The 27,977-nt window shown below is 40.0% G+C and overlaps 1 long non-coding RNA gene across 1 annotated transcript in view; it reads right to left on the bottom strand.

Annotated features, from left to right (window-relative positions):
• Positions 1 to 10,954: 10,954 nt before the first annotated feature.
• Positions 10,955 to 27,977, bottom strand: part of LOC126427229 (uncharacterized) — a 107,396-nt gene continuing 90,373 nt past the window's right edge. Inside the window, exon 3 of the long non-coding RNA XR_007576600.1 lies at positions 10,955 to 10,976. This is a non-coding gene — a long non-coding RNA (uncharacterized LOC126427229). The remainder of the gene's footprint in view (positions 10,977 to 27,977) is intronic.

The following is a 27,977-nucleotide window of genomic DNA, read 5'->3' as shown; positions in this document are numbered from 1 at the left end:
CACGTGATTTACCAACTGACCTGCCTACACTGTGATGCATTCTATGTGGGAATGACCAGCAACAAACTGTCCATTCGCATGAATGGACACTGGCAGACAGTGTTTGTTGGTAATGAGGATCACCCTGTGGCTAAACATGCCTTGGTGCACGGCCAGCACATCTTGGCACAGTGTTACACCGTCCGGGTTATCTGGATACTTCCCAACAACACCAACCTATCCGAACTCCGGAGATGGGAACTTGCTCTTCAATATACCCTCTCTTCCTGTCACCCACCAGGCCTCAATCTCCGCTAATTTCAAGTTGCCGCCACTCATACCTCACCTGTCATTCAACATCATCTTTGCCTCTTCACTTCCGCCTCGACTGACATCTCTGCCCAAACTCTTTGTCTTTAAATATGTCTGCTTGTGTCTGTATATGTGTGGATGGATATGTGTGGATGGATATGTGTGGATGGATATGTGTGGATGGATATGTGTGGATGGATATGTGTGTGTGTGTGTGTGTGTGTGTGCGCGCGAGTGTATACCTGTCCTTTTTTCCCCCTAAGGTAAGTCTTTCCGCTCCCGGGATTGGAATGACTCCTTACCCTCTCCCTTAAAACCCACATCCTTTCGTCTTTCCCTCTCCTTCCCCTCTTTCCTGATGAGGTAACAGTTTGTTGCGAAAGCTTCAATTTTGTGTGTATGTTTGTGTTTGTTTGTGTGTCTATCGACCTGCCAGCATTTTCGTTCGGTAAGTCACATCATCTTTGTTTTTAGATAAACTTTGAAATATTTTAGAACACAAATGCAAAACCTTTTATAAATTAAGCAATCACAAAAACTGTGTTCTATTTTAGGACACAAATGTAAAACTTCTAAAGAAGTCAATACTACACACCTGATGATGGGCTTAGGCCTGAAATTAGTGCTGGCACAATTTTAAAAAAATCTTGTGGCCGGTTGAAGTATTTCTCCCAAAGTGTAATTTATGAAACCAGATGTGGTGTTCTCTAGCCAAAAGTGGATAAAATACTATCTAATTGAAATACTTCCAATAATGTACTAGTGGCACAGGATTTTCTCAGGCACTAATTTTCTTTCTATTGTGGTTTTTGCTAACACATCCCACAATCATTTGAGTTCCATGTTGTGTCAAGTAGCCTCATTCCCCAGAAAGTTTGATATTATCCAAGTTCTTTGCCTTTTCTCAAAATTTCTGTTCTAGTAATTCTTCAACTTTTTCCTCCAAACTGGTAAGTGTATCTCATGAACAAATTGGTTCACCATTTTCACACCACTGTTCTAATAATTTGATGTGGCCTTGTGCCTCTGAGATTGGATCCTTTACATATTTGCAAACCTTCTCAGTCAAATCACATAAATGCTCTCCAATGATGTGTAATTCTTTAATATGACCATGCATTTCACACCTCACCAAATCACACTGCCATAAAATTTCAGTGTGTATCTCCTCTTTTAATGCTGACAGTTTTGCACCTAATTTATTACCTAGCCTCATCTCAAGGTATGATTTCAGAACCTCACAAGTTTCTCGAATCTATTTCTTTAGCTCTTCTACTAATTTTGCATTACTATTTTCTGGCTTAGTTGTACTCTCTTGTTTTTGAAGCATTTCACTATTAAGGTGATTGCCTTGAGCCATAATATTATGTTTTACTATTACAACTTCAAAAGAAAAACTGCTATCTTCATTCCCTGTCCATCAGGGGTTATTTTTCTAGTAATTCACTTTCTGTGGGTCTGTAAAGTCATGGTGCAGTTATGAATGCTTGTTGTGGCTAACAGAAGCCAAATGAAAGATTGGAACTTGCACTACACTGGACAGTATAGCAAAGAGTTTCTGTAGTATGATGTTCAATGATGTGTGTGTATGTAAGTCATAAAGCAACCCAACAAACAGGTTACCAGCAGCAGCTGATCAGGCCATGTCAGTCGAGATGTTGATGATACAAAGAAAAGTCTAGCGTACTTCGTAGCTTGCTTAATCTGAATCCGTGAACGATGTTCAACTTGAATATCATCACATGTACAACAAAGAGACACCACTTATAAAAAACCATTAATTGGTGGGATACCCAGTTAAAGGAGACTGGCAGTTTGTTGATGAACCATGTTCTGATAGTCATTCACTACGCCCTGAGTCCGTAGAAGCTGTACAAGTTAGCTAACTAATGAGAACCAAAAAATCTGGTGTGTCTTGCATTGGTAATTAGACCTTAAAAAAAGGTCAGTTCATAAGGTCTGAAATAAAAAGATCATCTTTTTAGGGTTACAAATTGTGGTTGTTGCACAGTATCAAACTGACTGATAGGTCCAAACGATTGAAGTTAATTACAGAATGCTTGATGAGATCAGTTATGATGAACAATTTATGAAGAAGATTGTGTACAGCAATGAGGCACATTCCATGTCTGTCATATTCATCACTGTTCATCAGAATATGGGCTTCAGAAAATCCTTGTGCCTACGCTGAACACAATGTCAACAAATGGTGTGCCCTGATGCGTAAGTTTTAGACCAATTTTTCTACGTGGAGCAGACTATGATGTCAACAACTACCTTGACATGTTGCATTGAATGCAGTGGCAGTGCCACAATTTCCAGAAGGTATCGTGTTTGAACATAATGGCGCTCCTCCACACTACATCAACAATGATCGCAAATTCTTGGATACAGAATTTTCCCCCACAATGAATAGGAAGGGGTGGTTTTAACTCATGACCACCATGATCCTGGAGCTAATATCATTAGAATTTTACTTTTGGGGTTATGTGAAGCAACGTGTGTACAGTGAATGTATCAACAACATTAATCACAGAATCGCAGATGCTATTCGCGCTGTTACACCAGATGCCCATACACGTATGGTAAGAGCTAGAATATATCATTTAGATGTATGTGGTGCAAAAAATGGAAACCACATAGAACTGCACCACACATGTATGCACACTTGGAAAGTTCGTCGTTCACTTTCATCTCGTATCACATTTCTACCTCATTTCACTACATTTCTGTGACCAATTAAAACTGCACTATGACTTTACAGACACACTGTATCTGCTATTTACCAAATTTAATATCACTTTTCCATTACAGTACTCCCTGCACAAAGTCACTTCATTTAATGTGTAGCAAACATCAACAATTAATTTCTTTACTCTATTCACCAAAACAAACAAATTTACCTTAAAATATATTAACCACAGCCCACCCTAAGATAAGAACTGTGTGCTGGTGATGAGTTGTGTGCTGGTGTGCTGCAGACACATCCCATCAAGCAGCTGTCACAGGCTGTTGTAGCGTGGCTGGCAACCAAAAACTGTGTTGTGCCGTAGGCTGCATGCTGAGTCGAGAGGCAGACACAATGTTTGTGGACTGCCATCCTGTCACCATTCTTCTTCACGGAACTCACCACAACATCTTCCTTATCGTAACACCAACTGTGTAAGGATTGTAGACCTTTTTCTTTTGTCACACATTTACAATCCTTAGCAATGGACTTGTGTTACTGTGATCAACTGTGCTCTTCTGTTTAACCTTTATTAGCACCCTTCTTTTACTTCCCAAATTCTTGGTAATTTGTTCTCCCCTATTTCTTTACCAATTCTTCTTATCTGTTTATACTACATGTCTACAGCTAGATGTTCCATTGTTGATGTCAGTTGCCCTTGGCAACTGTACTTCTCCTTGAATATAAAAGGAAAATCATTCTTAAATTGATGTTCTTTTTTGATTTTCCATTCTCCTACTACCATATTTCTTTTCTCCTGGCCTATATTGTCAACATATGCAAGTTGGTTTGGGTCTTAGTTTGTCCTCAGACTGGATGTGTGAGTATCATGTTCACACACAGGGAGGTTCACACAAGGGCTATAGAAGTTTCTTTACTCCTTGAATTCCATATATGCTCACACAACAAAACTTCTCTGAATATATAGTCACCTATATTATTTATTACAGAATCCACAGCTGGTCCTGCTATTCACTTCCAGCTTCTCTTCTTCTTTGTGCCTTGATGGGGACCCCTACTTCGACAATTTAAGAAATACACTGAAAGAGAGGTCAATTCTGATCTAGCACCTCTTTCCACTTAAGACATATATTCTCTCATCTGTTAAGAATACAACTTGGTCATATAACATCATCCAGTCTTGCAGACCTCATTTTAAATATTTGCCTCCACCTCAAGTACTTGTTCCATAGCAAGATCAACAACAAGAACAACAAGACCAACTGGAGAAGATATCAAAGATACATTTTTACATTTTTAATTCAAGTCTTATGTCTTCTCCATGAACATTTCTCATGACACTTTCCAACTTGTGGCTGCACAGAACAACATACGCCCACTACAGCAGATGGAGACATGCGCTGACTATCCACTTCCACCAGACGGGCAGCTCTGCACAAACAGAAAGCCTAGCGGCAGTCTACAGCTCTCAATCATTCTCCCTTAATTTAAAACTTTTCTCTTTATTCACATGGACATTTTCATCTCTTGCAGAGCCTAAGAGATGTACATTGGCATTTTCAATTCTAAATGACACGTAACACTAACAGTAACACTATCTTCATTTGCCTACATGTTCTTTTTTATTATTTCTTTTTTTGTGCCATTATTAATTGCAACTGGGAAAGAGATCAGTACATGTCAAGCATGTCTGACAAACATATCACTAACAAAACATTTCATTGAGACCTGTAAAGATAAACCAGGCAGCCCGAAATGGCTAACATGTACTAATATTTTTCCCAGTTGCATTTGGTAATGGCTCAAAAGCCTAAATTTGGGAAATAATAAAAAAAAAACACACAGGCAGATGGTGGCAGTGTCATCATTTTAAAACTTTATTATGACTTTGGTACAAGAGTTGAAAACTGAACAACAATAAGCTGTTTGAGTGTTCCAAGAAGAACCAAAAGTAACAGAAGTGGTTTGTTTGCAAAGCACTTTCACTTTCAAGAAAACGGTCGCTTACTCCTTTGGTTACAGTGTAAATATTGTAACCTTTGCATTCTACAAACAATTAATGCTGAATATCACCACTGCAGAAAAAAACAAATTGCTACTTACCATAAAGAAGACACATTAGCTTGCATATTAATTATGCCTGTCTGCAACTTAACGTGTCTCCTTTACAGTGAGTAGCAATCTACCTTTTCCTAAATTGTTCATATTCTTACCTGGAGTTTCCATTCTTTAATTAGTTCCAAATGGAATACAAGAACTTATATGCTACAAGTCATCAAAGAAATCAGGAAAAACCAAAGAATAATAGCCAGAAATATTTTAATAATTGTGGCATTTCAGCCATGAAATTGATAATTCAATACTTTTTACATCACCAAACGTTGTTAATATCAAATATGCAAGACCAAACGGAATTAAAAATACCATCAAGTTGCTAAAAGCAGCAATATTTTTCTATGACAGTGTTTCTAGCAGATTAGTAAAATCTTGTGAAAGGTTGATGTTGTGACAGTGCCACGACATTTAACAGTGCCGCCACATCAGTACGCACAAACGGCGATAGAGGCGCTTCGCAACTCGGTTGAGCGCGGGAGCGCCACCTAGCTACAAACGGCGCCGGCCGCATGTCATGGCACGGCAGTCGAATGACCGATACGGAATTGGCAGCATGTAACCAGCTATTGTTTCTACGTTTGTATATCCACGCAATTTATTAGTGATTAAAGGTTATAAGACTTTTTGGCGACGAGGATAGGATATTTTTGTTCCTGCATTGTGGATTCGTGTGTTCGTGTCGGGGCAGACGTGGAACAGCTTATGCAAGTGCTCATTGAACAACAAACACAGCTGATAGCCGCTATTCAGGCATTTTCGATGTCGCTTACTCATCATCTGTCTTCCTCTTCTCTGCCTCCGTTCCGTCCTTAAGATGAGGCCGCTGAAGACTGGGAGGATTATGAGAAGTGTTTGCGGCAACACTTCTTGGCTTTCGGTGTTGTCGACGCTCCTATGTGTAAGTTGTTATTTCTATCTTGGATTTCCCCACGGATCTATCAGCTGCTATCTCAGTTGGCCCCACTGCGGGAACCTGCCTCTCTGTCCTTTCAAGAAATGTGTGACTTATTGTCTAACTATTACCGAAAAAACACCCACATCACTGCCGCCTGTGTGGCGTTCTACCGGTGCCGTAAACAGCCCCATCGATCTTACCGGGCTTGGGCGGCGGAGCTACACGGTCTGAGTAGGAAATGTCAGTTTGTCACGGACACTCATCATGAGTCTTATGCTGATTCAGTGGTTAGGGATGCTATTCTACAGCTTGCTCCTGATAAAGAAGTTCGACAACGTGCCTTACCACTGCCAAATCCGTCGTTGTCGGAAGTTCTAAGCATCGCTCAATCTTTTGAAGTGTCTCACACTGCTGGTGCGCAAATAGATGTATGGTGTGATGTAGGCGCTATACAGACCACTTTCGACTTGTACAATTTGCTCGTTTCCCAGGAGACAGACAATGTGGCGGCGGTTCAGTTGCGTCAACAACGTCGCGTTGGGCCGCCACCCTCGCAGCAAAAACAGCAACCACAGAAGCAGGTTCGTTCCGCACTTCTTTCTTGTCCACGTTGTTTCGTACAGTATGACAGGGCTGCGTGTCCAAAACGTTGGGCCACATGTAATTCATGTAGGAAAAAAGGCCACATTGCTTCTGTGTGTCAGTCCCCTAAAGTTCCTGTCGACGAGGATGAGGCATCGAACATGGATGTTAACTATGTGCTTTCTCAAACAAATAAGTTGTTTGTTACTGTTCGTGTTCTGGATAAAGACATTCGCATGCAAGTGGACACTGGCTCTGCAGTAACTCTCATTAATTCTCGCACGTATTTGGAGTTGGGCTCCCTTCCCTTGTCTCCAGTTACGCGAAATCTGAGAACTTATAATAAACAGAAAATTCCTATCGTTGGCCCGTTTGATGCTTCCACTGCCTACAAGTCTGTTGTTAGGCCCCTCACGTTTTATGTGGTGGATCATGTGGGCACTGAAAACCTGTTCGGTTATGATGCTTTCCAGTTGTTCGGGTTCTCCATTGATGATGATGTGCACCTCATATCTGAGGATATTCCATATCAACAGCTGGATGGATTGTGTTCTGAATTCTCGTCCATGTTCTCTGCTGGTCTGGGTCATGCCAAGGATTTTGAAGCCTACATTACTCTTAAACCTACACCTTGCCCTATTCCGGTGGCATTGCGTGCACCTGTCAAGGCTGAGATAGACAGGTTAACAGCTTCAGGGATTCTCCTTCCTGTTACCTCCAGCGAATGGGCATCGCCAATCGTGATGGTTTCTAAACCAAACAGGAGTCTGCGATTGTGTGGTGATTTTAAAGCCACTGTCAATGCTCAGAGCCTCATTGACACTTATCCTCTTCCCCGTCCTGAGGAGTTATTTACCAAGCTCGCTGGGGGCCAGTTCTTTTCCAAACTTGACTTATCGGAGGCGTACCATCAGTTGCCGTTGGATGCGTCTTCCAAGGAATTTCTCATCATCAACACTCCTTCTGGGTTGTATCAGTACCAGCAGTTACCGTTTGGCGTCGCTAGCGCGCCGGCCATTTTTCAGCGGTTTTTGGAACAGCTCACGGCTTCCGTTGCCAGCTGCATAAACTATCTGTATGACATTGTTGTCACGGGGCCCTCCACTGAGGAGCACCTTCGCAATTTGCGTTCACTGTTTCGGGTTCTGCATTTGGCTGGGTTGAAGTGCAATCTGGACAAGTCACAGTTCTTCCAACCCTCCATTGTGTATCTTGGTTTCCACTTGTCTCGTGAAGGTATACGTCCTCTACGTCAGCATGTTGCGGCCATTACCGCTCTACCCCAGCCGTCTACGGTAAAAGAACTTCAGGCGTTTCTAGGCAAGATTGCTTATTATCACAAATTCATTCCATCCGCGGCGGCGGTAGCTCATCCTCTGCATCAGCTGTTACGCAAAAAAGTTCCTTTCTGTTGGTCCAACGAGTGTGAGCAGGCTTTTGTCTGCCTGAAGGCTCATTTGCAGTCGGCGCCTTGTCTTGCCACATTCCGTCCGGGTTAGCACTTGGTTCTGGCGACTGACGCGTCCCAGTATGGCCTAGGGGCTGTTCTCACCCATCGGTATGAGGATGGGTCGGAACAACCCATCGCCTATGCTTCCAAGACCCTCAACGATGCGCAATGGCGTTATTCTCAAATCGAAAAGGTGGTGCTCGCTATCGTTTATGCTCTAAAAAAGGTCAGCGTTTTTTTGTATGGTTCTAAGTTTCACCTCATCACCGACCACAAGCCACTGGTCTCTCTGTTCAGCCCGTCAGCGTCGCTTCCGGATAAGGCAGCTCACCACCTGCAACGTTGGGCCTTATACTTGTCTCGTTTTCACTATGAGATTCACTATCGCCCCACTGCCCAGCACGTCATCGCTGACGCGTAGTCGCGTTTGACGATGGGCCCCGACCCGGTTTTCGATCGAGATGAACTACTCTGTTTCCACATTGATGAGGCAGAGCGTCGTGCAGTCGAGGGTTTTCCACTTACAGGTTCGCAGGTCGCGTCGGCTACTGCACAGGACCTGGACTTGCGTCAGGTGATCGGTTTTATTCAACGGGGTTAGCCGGACAGGACCAAGGGCCGGGCATCAGATCCCCTTCGCAACTACCATGCCTTGCGCCTTCGTCTGTCTGTTCATGATGGTGTTGTTCTTCTGGCCACGGATGGCGCATCTCCACGGGTCGTGATGCCAACCTCTCTTCGCAAAGATGTTCTCAAACTGTTGCATGAAGGCCATTGGGGGATTTCTCGGACTAAGTCCCTGGCCCGCAAGTACGTTTATTGGCCCGGTATTGATTCGGACATCGCCCACGTGGTTGCTGCGTGTGGTCAGTGTGCTCAACAACTGGCTGCACCCCGTACAATGTCCTCTCTGTGGCCTGACCTTGCGCAGCCATGGGAACGGGTGCATGCTGACTTTGCCGGCCCTTTCCTCGGCACTTATTGGCTGCTGTTGATTGACGCCTTCTTGAAGTTTCCATTTGTTGTTCGATGTCCGTCGCCCACCACTGTGGCAACGACGCTGGATTTGACCAAAATCTTTGCCCTAGAAGGTCTTCCATCCAAGATCGTCACGGACCATGGCCCTCAGTTCTCTTCGCAGGCCTTCCGTGATTTTTGTACTGGACACGGGATTCATCATGTTACAGCACCGCCCATCCATCCGCAATCGAATGGGGAGATCAAGTGCCTTGTTCGCACTTTCAAAAGCCAGATGAAAAAATTCCTCAGTGATTTTTCCACAGATGACGCTCTGTTGCATTTTCTGAGTTCTTATCGCTTCACGCCTCTGGGTGATCGCAGCCCTGCTGAACTCTTACATGGCCGCCAACCGCGCACTCTACTGCACCTGCTTCACCCTGTCATGCCTTGTACTGTGTCCCCTCGTGCGGGAAAATACTCGGTGGGCGCCGACGTGTGGGCACAAGGGTATGGATCTCGCCCTAAATGGATTCCAGGGGTGGTCAAAGCTCTTCGCGGCCGCCGGCTTTGTGAAATACGTACAGATGACGTCATGGTTGTTCGCCATTACGACCAGATGTGCCCACGAGTGGTGGCCACGCCGGTGTCAGCGCCCCTTCCTTCGCCTCCACCAGCCCGAGAAGTCAGTCCTGTTGCTGCTGCCGATCTCCCGTGCGTGTTGCTGCAGCCGACGTCGCTACCGATTCCGAGTACGCCGGAACCGGCCCCAGTCGCGATGCCGCCTTCTCCAGGACCCATCTCGCTGGAGCACACCCCCAGGTCCACGACACTTATGGATGCTGCTCCGGAGTCTTCACCCTTCATCTCGTCCAGGAGGCACGTTCCACGCACGGGTTTCCGTCCTGGACATTTTCGACCGTACTCTCGTGTTTCTCCGTGGGATCTTCTTGGGGCCTCCCAAGAGGCCATGGGTGTCTCCACGCTGTCCGTGTCTCCCAGGAAGTGAGTGTTTTTTTTTTTTTTTTTCAAGGGGTGAAAAAGTGTTGTGACAGTGCCACGACATTTAACAGGGCCGCCACGTCAGTAAGCGCAAACGGCGGTAGAGGCACTTTGCAACTCGGCTGAGTGTGGGAGCGCCACCTAGCTACGAACGGCGCCGGCCACATGTCACGGCACGGCAGTCGAATGACCAATACGGAATTGGTAGCATGTAACGAGCTATTGTTTCTACGTTTGTATATCCACGCAATTTATTAGTGATTAAAGGTTATAACAGTTGATACAATTAACCTTGAGCCATATTCATAAACAGTCCTTAACTCAAACAAAATTTGCTAAATACTTTTGAGTTTCACATCTAGCAGCCACCATATACCCTTATGAATGAAAACCTCGCAGAACTAAAAACAACCAAAATAATCCCGCTGGTATATTTTGTGACCTTACTGAAGCCTTTTACGTAACTAAATGGTTCAATTTTGTGGAACAAATCTGCAAATTTACTTCACAATGAACAGCTAACTGCATGTTCAAAAATGGTTCAAATGGCTCTAAGCATTATGGGACTTGACATCTGAGGTCATCAGACCCCTAGACTTAGAACTACTTAAACCTAACTAACCTAAGGACATCACACACATCCATGCCTGAGGCAGGATTCAAACCTGCGACCATAGCAGCTGCGTGGTTCCGGACTGAAGCGCCTAGAGCCGCTCGACCACAGCAGGCGGCCTACATGTACTAAGGTGAGTTTTCAGCTTCAAAGGACCTGATGACAAGTCATATACTACTTAATCACAAAAAAGAGAAATGTGAAATCAGTTAAATATCAATGTAATCTACATTTTGAATGTGACAAAAGGCAGTCATTGTAAGCAACATGTCAGAAACAAGTGAAATTTCAAACATGCTTACTTGTTCTCCACAGATCCCTGAATGCAGAGATCAAGTTCATCTGTTAAAACACACCTCCATCTTTCAAAGGTCATCACTTTCTGGAAATAGAGGAAAGATAAGTCTTAATTATTGCATAAAGTATATCATTGATCTAAGTTTTATTTATACAGTGATCATTTCTTACTCGTGGAGTTGGTTGCACAACCAAGTCTCTTTTCTTTGCTGCACTAAATGGATGGAATAATTGTACTGAGGTAATCAGAGTTGGTTTACGGCCAAAGTGACTCAAGTGGCCACTTGCAGCACTGTTGGTGCTGGTCATGCAAAATTTGTAAACAAGGTGTCTCATAATAAGTAGCAAAAATAATCAGTTTCTACCCTCAGTAGATTTAGATTTATTTTTAAAGGTCTTACCAAGCTATGGTAAGTAATGTACGAGGCAAGGAGTGAAAGGAAGAGGGGTGATACAAGGTGAGGAGGGGGGGGGGGGGGGTGCTAAATGTTATGCCACTTTCATGGGAAAATGTTTTTGAAATAGCACTGGAGATAACACATATGAATAAACAATACTGGAGCATTATTTTACAATGTTTTCAGTGCAGTGCCCCCCCCCCCCCCACCCACACACACACACACTTTTTCACTAGCACACAATATTTTGTATAAATGAATTTTCTTACCGGAATACAACAGATTGAAAAAAAATATGTGTTATGTCTTCTTCTTCTCAAAACATTCAGACAAAAAGTGGTCTATTTACTAACACACTCCTTTACTTTTATCTTGTACACTCAGGGCGGCTACATAAACATGCTATTTACAGAACTCTTTTTTTAACTATGACATCCCTCGGATACTGACTGCAACCTGTATAGGACTAAGAGCTTCATAAAAAACAGATGGTGTTCTTCCAAGTTCCAACCAGATACTAAACTGCTGAACAGGTGATAGTATGAAGCACGAAGGCTTTCTGCTACAACTGTGGGGAATGCGCAAAAAAAAAAAAAAAAAAAAAAAACATAGCTACAATTAAATTGCAAAATAAGTAAGTCTCTTTTATAGCAAATTGTTTGCCTTCTAAGCAAAATTAGTCTAAATCAATCACAATGGCACACACATTGACGTATGAATAGCCACATGAAGCAACAAAATTACTATCCTAGCAGCCGTCCTGTTTTGGAAACCATTAACAACGAGCTATCTCAATAAAAGCGATTTTCCTTGTGCCAATCAGCATAGGATGGTTTTTGAAAGTAGTGATAAAATAATCTGGTATTTGTGATCAAACAATTTGGTATGTGGAACATCAGCTCCTACAGAAACTGTGTACCTCTTTTTACAGAAAACACCACAATTGCAACCACAAAAGCAATGGGGTAAATTTTGTCTTGGTGCTATGTTACAAGATTCGGGAGTGGGTCAAGAGGCAGGAAACTGTTTGATAAACAGGAAGAAAATAACATCTAAGGGCTAAGATGTAACTTCCAAATGCTTCAGGATAATGTGTCAGACTTAGTTACATTTTATATGAACAATGAATAACATGGGAAGGCTATATTGCTATTCATCAAGGCAGCATTGAGTTACATTTTTTACAAACAATGAATAACATTAATATGGGAAGAATATATTGCTATTCAGCACATAGAAGCTGTGTTGAGCCACAGAGAGGCAAAATGAGAAGCCTGCTAAAATATTACAGCTTTCAGACAAAGTCCTTCTGCATTAAAAAACACACACACACACACACACACACACACACACACACACACACACATATATATATATATATATATTCACCCTAGCATAGCTCGCACACACATGACCACTGCCTCAGAGCACTAGAGTTCAACTGCGACTGTGACTGCATCTGCGTCTGATGAAACAGTAATCTGCTCGGATGGGGCGGTGTATGAAGACCTAGGTTGTGGAAGGGAGAGGGTGGAGTATCAGGTTACGGATGGGGGTTGATGCTGGTGCTGCCTGTGAGACTATCCAAGTGGGTTGCTAGAAGCAGCATCAAGAGACTGTGCTGGAAGAGTGTGGAAATGGGGAGGAGGAAAGGGAGGGTACAGAAGTACAGAAGAGGGAAAGAACTTATAGGTGCATTGGCAAGATAGGTATTGCAGTATGAGCTGGGAAGGGGGTAGGCAGGAGGAAGAATGGAAGGTGGAGGCGAGCGGGGATTCATGAACAATGGATATATTGTAGGAAGATTTCCCTGCTTGTTAGCCTGTTAGTAGTCATGCCCATGTAGAATGCGGCACAGTGGTTGTAACTAAGTTTGTAGATCTCACAGCTGCTTACACAGATGGTCCTGCCTTGGATGGGGTAAGAGAGGTCAGTGATATGATTGTAGTAGGTGGTAACAGAAGGATGTATCAGACAGGTCTTGCATCTGAGTCTATTGTATAGATATGAGGCATGTACCAAGGAGTTGGGAACTGGGGCAGACTAGGGATGGACAAGTATATTTCATATGTTGGGTGGGTGGTGGAATACCACTGTGGGAGGGATGGGGAGGATATTTGTCATTTCAGTTTTGACTGTCTCCCGACCTGTCCTGAAATATCCTCACTACTGTCTTCCCCAACCCTCCCATAATGATATCTTGTTGCCCACCAGTCCTAGACAATACTCTTATCCATCGCTACTCCTCTCTTGCTCCTAGCACCTTGCCTCAAGGCTTATATCTGTGCAACAGACCCAGAAGCCATATCAACTCCAGTCCTATCACTGACATCTCCTATTTGATCAAAGACAGAGCCACCTGTGGAAACAGCCATACGATCTACCAAATAAGCGGTAACATCTGTGGCACATTCTATGTAGGCATGACCACTAACAAGCTATCGGTTTGCATGAAAAAGCTACCTTATAAAAGGGGAGAAAGGGATAATATGACCAATTTCAGACCTATTTCTATGCCAACAGTGTTTGCTTAAGTTATTGAAAAGGCTGCGTATGTAAGGATAATTGATCATTTTATTTCACATAATTTGCTATCAAATGTCCAGATCAGTTTTAGAAGTGGTTTAACAACTGAAAATGCTATATTCTCTTTTCTCTGTGAGGTGTGAGGTACTGGATCGATTAAACAAATGGTTTCGAGCACTAGCCATCTTTTTATAATCAACTACGGTGTTCAGTTGTGTTGATCACAAAATATTGATACAGAAGTTAGACCATTGCAGAATACAGGTAGTAGCTCACAGTTGGTTCACTTCTTCCCCAACCCCTACCCTACTATCCTTCCCACTCCTCAACTTGTGCCACCTCCTTTTACCTGTCACTCACTTCAGCAGTTGTTGCTCATGTCAAACACAGTCCCAGTCTGGCCTTAATAGCCACAGACAGTAGCCGTGTGTGTGTGTGTGTGTGTGTGTGTGTGTGTGTGTGTGTGTGTGTGTGAGAGAGAGAGAGAGAGAGAGAGAGAGAGAGAGAGAGAGAGAGTGTGTTCTACTTCTGAGGAAGGACTTTGTCGAAGATTGTACATACTTCCAGTGCCCATTTCATTGTGCTGGCCTGCAAATCAATGACTCTTCTATGTTACGAGTAGAACTCTATCCTCTATATTATTGTTCTTACATCCTGGACCTTCCATTGATCAATCAATAATATTTGTAACTATGCAAGCTCTCAGGTAATTTAGTTACCATTAACAAAAAGTCATATCAAATGAGTATGTGAAGCAACTACCAGACCACATTAAATGAAACAACTGAACACATACACTTGACAGCACAAAAAGTTCCCCACCCCTCAGAATTCTAAGCCTTGTCATTTGCATGATTTGACAACACAGGATGCAGACACTGTAAGATGTAGACGTTGTCTTTCGCTTGAGTTGTTAGAGTGCTGTACCACTCGTGGTCTAGTGGTAAATGTCATGCAATGTAGATGCAAAGTTGTATGCTCCAGTCTATTCATTCCTTTATTTTTTAACTGCAGTTTGACTGCCTGATAATAGTGTGAACCTGATGAAACCTCAAAGGTAATCTGCTTCACTTTCTAACCAAACAGTAATAACAAAAGAGCCATCAAGATCACAACAGTTTATGCTTAAACGTTTCCTCACCCTACATAACCACTGCAACCCAACTGCTCACCACCAGGCATCTGACACTGGTTGTAGTCCGAACAGATGAATGTGGTGCATCTGTGTTTGGAGCACATTTATGCTCTCACACTGATAAGCATGAAATTATTTATTAGCATAGTTGGATTTTCTGCAGTAAATAACTTTAGTAAACCAAGTGAACATGGAGCTACACAAAAGGTATGAGTGTATTTATCAACTGTCATTTTCTAATTTAAAATTCTAGTATTTGACTTGCAGTTATGAATTGGATTTTTCATAATTTGATCTTTTTAACATTGTTTATGCATTATAAACTAAGTAGCATGAGGAAGATATCTAATACATGTGACATACTGTTTGCCGTGGGTTTAACAGAGGGGTGAATGCACCTTGAAGCATTTGTGTGAAGTGTGGAACGAGTGATATTAGGAAAACCACATCAGAAAAGGATTTTCTTGTTTCTTTCATTCTGGTATGAATTAATTTCCACATTCATGAAGTTTCAATAATTGATATATGTGATGAACTGTTACCATTTAACTTTCGTGCAACATTAGCATTCAACTGCCAAAGTTAAGAAGTCAATAGCAGAAGCACAACATGCCACAATTAACAGCAACAAAAATCAAACTGGTGTCTATTACCGCATTTTGGTTTCAGTGTCATCAGTTCACTCATAGAGCTTCCCTATGCCATAGCTATCAACATTGAGAAGATGCTGTTATAAAAGACATGGCAAATATGGAGGCTCTTTCACCTGTCAGTTAACCCCAAAATGAAAAATATGTCTGAAGTGTTAGACCCTTTCCTCTTGCATCTATTTCATAACACTTAAACAATATTCATAAGATTCAACTACACACAATCCAGCTCATAACTACACATCAAACATTGGAAGTTCAAATAAGAAAATGGCAACTGATAAATATATTCACAATAACCTACACATGTGTAAATGCATGGTGTCCACCCCATTTATCAAAGTTATTTCATGCGGAGAATCAAACTACACAAAGAAACAATTTAAATGCGAGAGCAGCAAGGTACCAAAAATACGTCCCAATGAGCTCAGCTGGTCAGATGGTGGCTGGCATCAAGAGACCAGTGGCAGATGGCTGGTTGCTGCTGTATAGAAAGAAAACTCTCGACTATAATCTATTCCGATCTTGATGCAGCCATGAGCTCTTGCACAGAAGATTAGAAAGTGAAGCAAATTATCTCCGAGTTTCCATCAGACTGATACATTAAGTACACAGCCGAAATGTGGTTAAAAAATAAAAGAATGAGAGGACTTAAACTCTCAACTATGCAAATACATTGCGCGACATTTACTACCAGAAAAAACACTGAAACAACTCGAGTGGAAGACAACATTTCCTCCAGACACATACACATACTATAGTGTTGCCAGATTGTGCAGACCGCCAGACTTAGAATTCTTAGAGGACAATTAATTTTTGTGCAGTCAAATGTAAACAATAGGTTTATCTGGGCTTGCCCAACTTATACAATACAGTATTACAGAAAAAGTATTCAGTATTATATTTACAGACTGCAAGAATGAAAGACATAAGCAAGATGTAGACAACATTTTAAAAACCCAATATTGAGGTGTTGAGAAGCCTCAGATCACCAGTTATTTTGGCAACAGAGAATGTTGCTGTCTTCAGCTGATTTCTGTGGGATGGACTGTTACACAACTGAGTTCACTGGGTAAAAATTTAGCTATCTATTGTGTTGAAACTAAATGAAACAGCACGCATCTGCAGGATACGTGCAACAAAGAGTGGGAACCAACTGCTGACTGAAAACTACCTCAGTATGAAAGCCATCTTGAAATACAAACTGTGGTTGGTTAAGTAGCCCATAATGAAGGAAAGAAAACAAAGTTCTTCTCCTGGCAGAGAGTTGACAATGATATGAAGAAAAGTTTGTATTAGTTATGCTGAATAAAATATGTGTGAATAGTTCTATGTTCTAGATTTGACCAATTTCTTTTTACATGGTGAGTTAATTGTGAGCAAGTTTTACCATGCATTCATACTATTGATTCACCTCAATAGGTAATTAATTCCCTACCTTCAGTGTGGATGTACACTTACATTCAACCTCCAGTGTGAATATAAAATCAGCGAGAAAGTACGACATGGACAGGGACTGCTGATAGGTGCCACTGGGTAGCAGTGAGAGTCTGCTGGGGAGCACGATGAGATAGTCTGCGTTTTTGCAATAAACACTGTGTCCAGGTGGCATTGCGGTTAATGTGACTGCCTAGTAACCAGAAGATCATGGGTTTGAGTCCCTCTACAGCACGCATTTTCACTCATCGCTGCTGACTGTGTAAAGTCTCGATGCAGCTACTATCATTAGTCCCTTCCCTTTCTCTGCCTTCCTCTCCCTCCAACTACAATTGCTGTCATAGCTGCAGATTCAGTGTGGTGTGAGTTCTTCCAGAAATGTCCAAAACAATTGACACCATGCTCATATAATAACTGAAAGTACTTCCTCAGGCTTCACTACTTCGGAAAAACCAGAAGAAGAAGAAAATGAACGTTATATTTTTAGGTAATGCCTGCTGAAATTGTTATCAGGAGGATGGCACACAATCCCCATGTGTGTCATTTTCTTTATTTTACACTGACAGTACCATATTAAGTGGTGTTGGCCATTATGACATTTTTTTGTTTTAGAAGATTTCCTTCTGGTGGCACACAGTCCACCTTTTTTCACTTTGAATGATCCTCTGTTTATGTGGTTTGTTCTTCTTCAGTATTCTAGTGAGGCAGTACTTAATCTTAACATCTACATTTGTCAAACCATTGGTCATACTTGCATAACCAGTTGATATTATCATTCACAGACTCAGTACTTGTAGCTGACAAGCTATGGAAGAAATACAGTTGTGCAGATGCTTCAGCTGTTGATCTGCACCTCCCCCAACATGCTGTGGTTGTCCACAACAAAGTCTCCATAACTACTGTTGTCCTCCCCAACCACGCCATCTGCACAGCAGCTATGGTCTAGGTTATTTTGTGTGCACTGAGCAAGACTTCAGGAAGTATTGTAAGCTATTAGAACAAAGGTGACTGACTTGTTTATCCAATGAATCTTCAGTACCTTCAAAGCCACCATAAGGGTGACTCTTCAAATTATGGACCAATTTCATACACTTTCCTGCTTAAGGAAGTACCAAGATCATTGTGAAATGTAGAAGAGACCATTCTCACCTAAGGGAAGAATGCAGGTTTCAACATGTGATTTGATCACATAGTGTAAATATTTGAACAAACTATCTGTTGAGGATATAAATCATACATAAGCTTCAGCATGTACACATGTAAGAAATAAGCAATTCAATCTAGGCTCAATGCTTCAATGAGGAGTATTCAAAGGAACATTAATTGCTGTGTAACAAATGAAAAGTATACAAACAGCTTTAAGGTATTACAATGTCTGAAATTTATTTAATCATCCTGTGAGATGCAGTAGTCTTCTTACACTGTCAAAATGCAAGCTTATGACAAAGCAAGCTGGGATCTTCTTACTTCCTCTTGTTTTGTTAACTGCCTCCTTAAATTCTTTTTTTTAAATTTTTGACTAATTACCATCAAAATATGTAAGTATAATCTGCAATTTCATAAAAGAGAAAGGTTGGTCCTCAGTTTTAAAGAATATAGCACCAGATCTAAATTTGTGCTCCGTTTTATGTCTGTAATTGATTTTCTAATTTATTTTGACAATTTATTGTTAACATCTTCTGTTATAGGATGAAATCCGTAATCGTTTTGTGGCTTAGATTCTATTGCTCACTTACAAACAAATATAAATTCTGTACTAATCATAAACATTTGGAAAAAGAATCACTAGGATTCTTGAAGTATTTATTTGGCTCTATTTGAAAATATATTAACAAATCCAGCCCTTCATTAATTCCAAAGTAATTAACAGGTTTGTAAAAAGTATTGTTTCTATATCTATATCTGTTAATTTCATCATTTAAACAAATAATTCGGCTTAACCCCTGTGTAGAACAAACTGTTAAAAAGAACCAATTTTTCAATGTATTCACTTAATTTAATTATTTATGTTTTAATTGTAACTTCTGCAACTTAAACACTGAACAATGTGTCATTTCAGTGCCTATTACTGAGATGATGTATAAAGGCCCAATTTTTGGTCCCGAGACAATCAGTTCACGGGCGATTTTCAGACGAGAAACCTGTGCTGGTCAGGTCAACAACAATGCATCAACGTAACAGTGAAATACGTGTAATAGGTCATGTGTTAAAACAATGACAGTGTTTATTCAATATGTAGCATATTATTCTGCAATAACTGTGTGATCAGGTTTTTACTGCTCATAGGTGTTCAACAGTAAACTACAGTAGCAGTATGCTGATGTTTGCCTGAATACTATTAATGAGGTTCATCAAAAGCTAAACAATAGTGCACTGGCCATATTAACTGTGTTTATTGGCAGATCGTGAACAGTGAAAGTAAAGAACTAGGAACGCAACTGTGCACCTGTTGGCTACATTATTTACAGTAGTCAGTGTTGAAATTTCACTCCCCATTTTTCATTCAGTAACACAACGCAATATGTTGACACCAAGGACCATCAACAAACAAATAAAGCAGGTGAACATCATGTATGGTTCCCTTCTGGGTGATGATTATCGTAATTGGGCACAATAAACTAGGACTCACGAACTATGAACACTAACTCAAGAACAGTTTACAATACAGTGATTATAACGAAGGAAGGGCAACAGCAAATCAGCGAATCGGTTTCATGGCCACAGTATGACAGCAGCCAATCAGCTAGTGGGTTCTATGGAAGCAGCCATTGAGTACAGGAGCAGCAAATCAGCACGCACATAGACGCAGCTGTGCAGACGATGAATCGAGATGATGATTACTGCTGCTGCAACTGCAGCAGCAGCAGCAGAAGACGAGTGAATAAGAATAAGTTAATTTCATAAAAAAAAGTCATTTTATATTAAATTATGCATAATGAGTGGCCTTAACGAACAAGACAGTGTGATGAGAGAGAAGGGACAACAGGGAACTGGTTCTGTAAAAAATGACATGCATGTAACTTTGAATGATGGGGACGAAAGCCCTATTGTAGATGAAACAATAAAAGCGTCATGTACACTGTATGGTGATGGAAGTGAAATGGATGAAAACAGTACTGAAGTGGATGAAATCATTAAGGTTAAGGGGGAGTACTGAAAGTCAGCGAGGGCAACAGGTTAAGGCAGACGAAAAATTGGAATCAATGTTAAAAGGAATTATGAGTAGTATGTGTACGAAAGAAGACATTATTAAGGTGGAAAAGAGAACTCATAGCATTAGAACTGACATGGTTAGCTTCAAGGATGAATTGGAGAAATAAATTAAAAAGGAGATTAAGGTAGTCAGCTCTAATCTTTCAGAATTAAATAAGAAGGTTGAGGCAGTAGCTAACGAGTGTGATGAAAAGATAAAGAAAGTAGCACATAACACTAATGAGAAATTAACATTAATGAGTAGTAAATGTGTAGAAGACAGAAAGAAGCTTTGTGATGACTATAGTAGGAGGGTGCAGGCTTCCGAAAAACAGCGTAAAGATGAAGTCAAAGCAGCCAGGAAATTTTGTGCTGAAAACAGGGTTAAACTTGAACCAAATCAATCAGATTAAAAATGATTTAGAAACAGAAGTGGAAACCAAGTGTGCAGTAGTGGTAGAGGAAAAACTGGTAAAAGTAAATAATAATGTAGATTCCAAATTGGCTGATATGGAAAAAAAGATGGAAGAAATACAAAATCTAAAGTATAGAATATGTAGTGTCCCAAACAGAACTTCATTTGTTGGTTGTAACAAATTTAATAGTTTTGAATCATATGTTCAAGTGCATCCATAGGATCTCATTAGAAAATTTAATAATTTGCTTGAAACATGCAATCAAAAGGAGAAAATGTCATTTGTGAGAGATTTTTTTAAAGGGGTAGCTCACAGGTGAGCAGCTCAGGTAGCTGATAGTTGTACTTTCAGATGTTATTGAATTTAGTTTATATTTCTGCTCCAAGACACAGCCCTCCAAAAATGACACTGTGCATACCATTTTGAAGATGTGAATTTTTGATAAAATTTTAAAATGCTGGAACATCTCTAGATATTTTATTGATTTTTTTTATTTGAAAGCTAATTGCTTTATGATTACAAAGAAACCCTCCATTTGGACTTATCTGACAAAGTTCTTTTACTATAGCATTCTGAACTTTTTTTATTTAATTTATGGATTTTTTTTCAGAAATTCCAATCTGTAAAATTTTGATTTTTTTCTGTTGATTAGTACCATATTATTTTACATTCCCTGAAAAGGGGAGCCTCCACTTTTCAGTTGAACAGGTTTCACAAACAATTGAAATTTTTGCCATACATAAAGCATGTTTTATTATCACATTATCACATAACAGGCTCATAAAAATCAAAAACTACCCTTATTTAACAAAATTTTAGTAGTTTGAAAGATGAGTAAGAGACACATTTTTCAAGCATTTTAAATGATTCCAAAACATATGTGAAAGGTCCAAAGACTTAAAAGTTTCAGTTTATATAACTTATGTGTACTCTGTTTTGTATCGAAATTAGCCAGTTAATGAACTAAATATGTGTTCCAGTGCTTCAGTATCTTCCTTTAATATAGAGTGATGCCTTCCTGTTGAACCAACAGGAACTGGAGCACTTGAGAACATCGTGAACAGAAGGTGAGCACTGATGGCATTGTTGCTGTCCTTCAGCTGGACACTTACATCCAGCAACTGGTCCATGTGGTAGCATAAATTTCACTACAACTTCGTTTAACTCATAACTAGTGTCTATAAATCTCTGCAATCCCAGTCACACACACATGCCACAAACATCCCCCTTCTCAGGTTGTGAACCTGAATATTATCCTACTGTTTCTGAGGTGTTGGCTGAATGAATGAAATGTCTTCTTTCTTGCTCTTTAAAGTGAGTCCAAAAATGTGTCTTCTGAATTTCTTTCACAGGAGTAATTTTTTTGGACCATTCTTCTTTTTTCTGCTCACAGAATTCCTTGATTTCCTCTTTGGACAAAAGAATGAGGGCTGCGGATGTGTAAGATTTCACAACTCCCATAAAATCCTTAGCATTCTGTATTGCAGCTATATTTGGAATGGAAAGATTATGTTTTGTAGCATGGTGCTTCATCGGGCCTCCTACATCACAAGACCCTTTCCCGAGACCAGTAGCACTGTGTACCCAATCAGTTGGCACAAGTGACTAACTCAATTCAAACAGCTGGTAATGATTTTTAAAATGATTAGGAGCACCATCAGAAATAATAACAATCTTCTCTGTTTGCAGTTGAAGAATTTTGTGCACTGCTAGCAGAGCATGTGCTGAGTCACGTCCTGTGTCATCACTTATAACTGTAAAACTTGTGGTCTTGTTTTGAAAATGTCACTCCTGTAAAAATTGAAACCTGGTCATTACACCAATGGTACCCCTGTTTTATGTTACAGACTACTAATGAGTTCACACACCTAACAGAGACGTCATATGTCATGTGATCCAGTAAGTTCTTCAAAGTTACCACACAAAGTTCAAAATTCATGCCGTACACACATAAATAGACATCTCTAGGTGGGTTGGAACTACCCACTTACATCGTAGTGCTAAAATTTTGATCTTCCGATATGTGAAGTTGTATTGTTGCTCTTATAAATTGCAAAAGTTTCTTTAATACTGTAAGTCATGTACCTCTACACTTTCACAAATTTTTGACCTTCACCTGTTAGTGTTATAGTGTCTTTTTTGTTGGCACTCTGACAAGAAGAGTCCCATTTATCTTCCAGATAAAATGACTGCACTATAAGAATCTGAGCTGCTTCTACAGGATGACCATAATAGGGATCTGGTCTTCCAAAGATTCCTTTTACAGACTTCACATTTTTTGATTTGTCTACCATGTACTTTGATACTGATGGAAAGTGGTTCAAAATTGTTTTCTTTAAAAATGTCTCTGGAATAATAGTTAAAACTTGCGCCTTTTCACTGTAGGATGCACAGTATACAACAGCTGAATTGATATTTGTGAAAATTCCTGGCTAGAGGTGTAAGAGGGCTTTGATTCATTTTCTTCTGAATTTCTACTTTTGAGAGTATGGTCAGTTTTGCTGTAGTGTATTCATCCATAGCTTTAGTAATTTTTCTGCACTTTCTTGATGCATAGAGCTGCTGATTCGACTTCACTGACCACGGTTTCTTAACAGGACAAACATCTACCTCTGTAGTTGACTGACTCAGGGTATTTTATTTCTCCTTTACTGATGCAAAATTTGCATCATCTGCACCATGGGAGGCTTCACATTGTTCAGATACTATCATTGTTGTTATTCTGTCAAAACATTTAGAACACAAAAAGTCATTGCTGGAAACATCTTTACTTTGAAACAGAGTCTTCAAATGAGAACCCTTATTCCCAACCTGAACAAAGTCTGCTTTTTCTGTTTGTCTTATATTTCACTCTTTTATGAATATCCAAATAGTCAGCACACTTCACTCTCCTGTGGCCCCAGTCGGAAGACATTTCAAACAGTCAATTTCAAAAAACACGCTGCAACTGTGACAACTGGCAAATTCCTCATGAAAACACAGAACGCACTGGATGGTCTCAGATTTCTTAGATGCCTCTTCAGTAAACAAATTAGCACTAAACAACTACAATACAGAAACCTGCAATGAACACCCACAACAAAGAAACTGACAAGAAACTACCACCAAGTGTAAGAAATATCTTCAACAATGAAAGTGAAAAGAAGTAAATGCAAAAAAGAAAGTGATAAAAAATAACTGCAATAAATACAATAGAAATAAACATTGTAACAAAGAAATTAGTAAGAAACAACTTCAGTGGAGTCATATGTTACCCATGAAAGTTGAAAAAAAAATGATTTTTTTAAATAAAACCTGTCCAACTTAAAAGTGGAAGCTATCCTTTACAGAGAGTACTACATAGTACTAATCAACCAAAAAAATCTAACTTTTCTGGATTAGCATTTTTGGAAAAAAAAAATCCGAAAATTATTAAAAAAATAAAATTCAAAAGGCGACAGTAAAAGAACTTTGGCAGATATGTCCAAATGGAGGATTTCATTGTAATCATAAAGCAATTATCTTTTAAATTAAAAAAAACTCTTAAAATATCTAGAACAGTTACAGAGATAAAGTGTTTCAAAATTTTTTCCTAAATTCGCATATTCAAAATGGTGTTCGCAGTCTCATCTTCGGAGGCCTGTATCTCGGGGCAGGAATTTTTTTTGGAGAAAACAAAAAATTATGGGTTTTTAACTTACTCCTGAATTTTAACAGATGCTAAATTCAATAACATCTGAGCATATAAGCGATACAGATCATGCCTTCACGGCACAGCTTTGAAAAACCAATTCTAGATGAATATTGGTCCAAAGAGAAGCAGCAGAGAATTTTGAGTGAATTTTGTGGAGGAGAGAGATTTGCCTGTAGGAAGGGTACTATGAAAGGATTCTGTCAGCTTTGGATAAAAAAAATGAAATATTTGGACAAAGAGCTAGCTAGTGGGTTTAGAAAGTAAGTTGCCTCAGAAAGTTAGAGAATTGCTCGTACCTGCCCCTACAGGTAATATTAGTGATATCTGAGTCATATTGATAAAGTGGAGAGGGTGAAGCCCTCAATGGAAGATCGTAGGAGGAATTTTGATGACAATAATCGATTAGGGAGAGAATTTCAGGTTAATATGATGAACAGGACTAATTACAGTAGAAATTCAAGGAATGGTTGGGTGGCAGATAGCCAGAATGGACACAGAAATAGTAGGAGAAATTCAAGTAAAAGAAATGGAGCAGATTATTTTAATTCTGGATCAAACCATTTAAACTAGATAATGCTGCAGTATTGGCTCGCACTAGAGCAGGTAGTGATGAAGAACCATGTGTACATAAATGTGCTGTAATCACATGTAAGGGTAATGTAAATGATAGTAGTAAGATGAGTGTAATTTCTAATTCTAGTGAGATGTTGAATGATGCTGTGGGTAGCAATATTTATCCCATAAAAGTAGAGGAGGAATGTACTTTAATAAAATCAAGTGATGAAACACAGTGTGTTGCTATTGCCCAGAATGTCCAAAGTGTCCAGACAGATGGTAAATTTTTAAGAGAACATAAGGAATTCAGGTGTATTGCTTTATGGTCTAATACTGGAAACAATAATCAACTAATACGCCAAATATTTGATGACAATGAAAGTGACAGTGGGTCTGATTCTGACAGTAGCTGTAATGATGATAGCAGTGACGAATTCAGTAGTGACAAGGATGAGGTATTTAAATTTATAATAGATAATGATGACAATGTGTTATGTAAAGAAAGAATAAAGGAAGATAATGTTAGGTGTAATGAAGAGTTGGAATTTGAGAGTGGTAATGAGGAAGAGAACCATGCTATTTGTCATTTGACTGTGTCTGGTAATTAATTTGGTGATCTGGATTATAGTCTTTCCAGGCAAAGGATTAATGAGGATTTGTTGTATGACGAAGATCAAATGGTAAGTAAAAAGGAAGTGTGGCACCCTGTAACAAAAGCAAGTGATGGTAAGTGTTTACTGGACAATGGTAGCGATTTGAAAGGCATCTCACAGGCATTTTTTGAAGCTATTAAGAACACAAAGGGTATAGTGGTGATGCACATTTCTGGAATAAGAATTATTTGTGCTACTGGTAAGCTACCAAAGTGTGCTAAACAAGAGGGATTATTAACTGTGAAATATGTGTAATAGGTCATGTGTTAAAACAATGACAGTGTTTATTCAATATGTAGCATATTATTCTGCAATAACTGTGTGATCAGTTTTCTACTGCTAATAGATGTTCGACAGTAAACTATGGTAACAGTATGATGATGCTTGCCTGAGAACTATTAACGAGGCTTATCGAAAGTTAAACAATAGCGCACTGGCCATATTAACTGTGTATATTGTGGGGTTGTGAACAGTGAAAGTAAAGAACTGGGAATGCAACTGTGCACCTGTCGGCTACATTATTTACAGTAGTCAGTGGTGAAATTCCACCGCCCATTTCTCAGCCAGTATCACAACACAGTATGTCAACACTGAGGACCATCAGTGAAGAAATAAAGTAGGCAAACGTCACAAGCTGACACATTCATTTCCAGCTGGTACAAACCCATTCAAAAAAATATGCTTGTTCTTCACTTCACTAGATTAGATTGCCTTAGATACACTGTTCAATGTATAGATCAATAGTGAGGAGGTCCTAATGGATGTAAAGTATGTCAGAACACAAAGAAACAAGGAAAAACTATTTTCAAACCAGCCCACGATTGATTAGAAATTCACTTAGAATACCACTCCAAAAGTATCACCACGCTTTGTAGCCTACTGGATCCCTTTAATAGAGCCTGCCCTTTATGTACCAGCAGTTTGTTATTATCAGTACTAGTTATATAAGTGTGTGTGAAATGTGTTCCAGAACAACTGGGATATACTAATAAAATCTTCTAGGTTTCCAGAGCAGGACAAACAAGAGTTAAAACTCAAGTTTTCAAAGATAATCACCATCTTCTTCATCTGGGGATGTGCACATATGACATCTAAAGCATTCAGTGTGAGCGTAGGCCATGTTACACGGAGCAGACACAATGTCGTATTCAGCAGTACTGCCTGGAGCACATCAGCTCTGGGGCAGAGAGACAAATTGGCAGTCACTGAGCACAGTTTGGAAGAAAGCTGCATGTTGTATTCTGAATGAGCAAGAGTGCTTTGTAATGCAATGTAGTTTGGGACAGCATGATAAAGGAATCCATCAAATTTAGGGCTAATAACGGCCTCAGAAACAGAGATGGTGGCTATTAACAAAGTTCTGCTTTGGACCTGTTACTGGCCATAACACACTGTGAGCACTCAGAGCTGAGAGATATCTGTACAATGTGCTAGTTGGTATCTGACTGAACGTGCTGGGATTCAAGTACACTCCCTCATCTGCTCCAATCTGTGCTGGGTCAAGGGCAAGGACAACTCAACTCGCTGCAGTACCTGTATAAGATCAAGCAAGATGACATTTCAACACTTTACCATAAGACGATGGTAGCGACACTCATCGAACTGTCGCATCTGGAAACCCTAGAACTTTATATTAGTTCAACACACAAGAAAGATGACGATGTTTTACATATACATGTTGGCACCAATGACATTTCTTTGGTTTTATTATTTTGTCATGTATTTGGTATAATATGTGGTTCTTTAATACAGGATGTCACAATCCCTTTGGGTCAAAATAATACCAACAGTAAAGGACACTAAAATGAGTATTTTGAGAAAAGAAACAAATGGTTGGAAGTGTGTATTTCAGGTAGTATAAGGTCTTGAATGTACAACATTTTTGAAGTAAATGTGTGTAAACTGCTTATGCTTAGTAGTAAAGCAACTGCCTTCAAACTGACAACCGTAACACTATCTTGAAAAATAATACACTATTGTCTACACTCTGTTCACAGAGGAGTTGACTGATTGTAAAAGGTATAACATTTCTCATTACAACAAACTAAAGACGTGCATTTAATGTATGATGTTGCAGCATGCAGTGCCCAGAAAGACATACAAATGTAGCAAGAAAAGATTCATAGTACATATCTTGTCAACTGGAAAAAAATTATCATCACAGACAGAAAATTACAAGAAATTGGATTATTCATGCCACAGACAGTCGGCAAATGTTCTCAACAAAGATTTGTTTACAGAGTAGAATTTGAAGAGATGGTGTAGGATCCTGTGACAGGACATTAATCAAGCACTAGGGTCATTCCATTTCAAATGTATCAGATTTACAGATGGTCCTCACTTGACCATTTCTGAATCTAATGTCTTTTTTGGAGTAGGTTCAACGATGTCTTGGATGAACATGTACAAAGTTTCAGCTTGATATTTCTTTTCGTTCCAGTTCTTCAGCTT

Source organism: Schistocerca serialis, chromosome 11 (genome assembly GCF_023864345.2).
Source record: "Schistocerca serialis cubense isolate TAMUIC-IGC-003099 chromosome 11, iqSchSeri2.2, whole genome shotgun sequence".
In the NCBI taxonomy this organism is placed as follows: domain Eukaryota; kingdom Metazoa; phylum Arthropoda; class Insecta; order Orthoptera; family Acrididae; genus Schistocerca; species Schistocerca serialis.
Note: the sequence above shows the minus strand (reverse complement) of the source record. Positions and strands in the feature narration are given on the sequence as shown.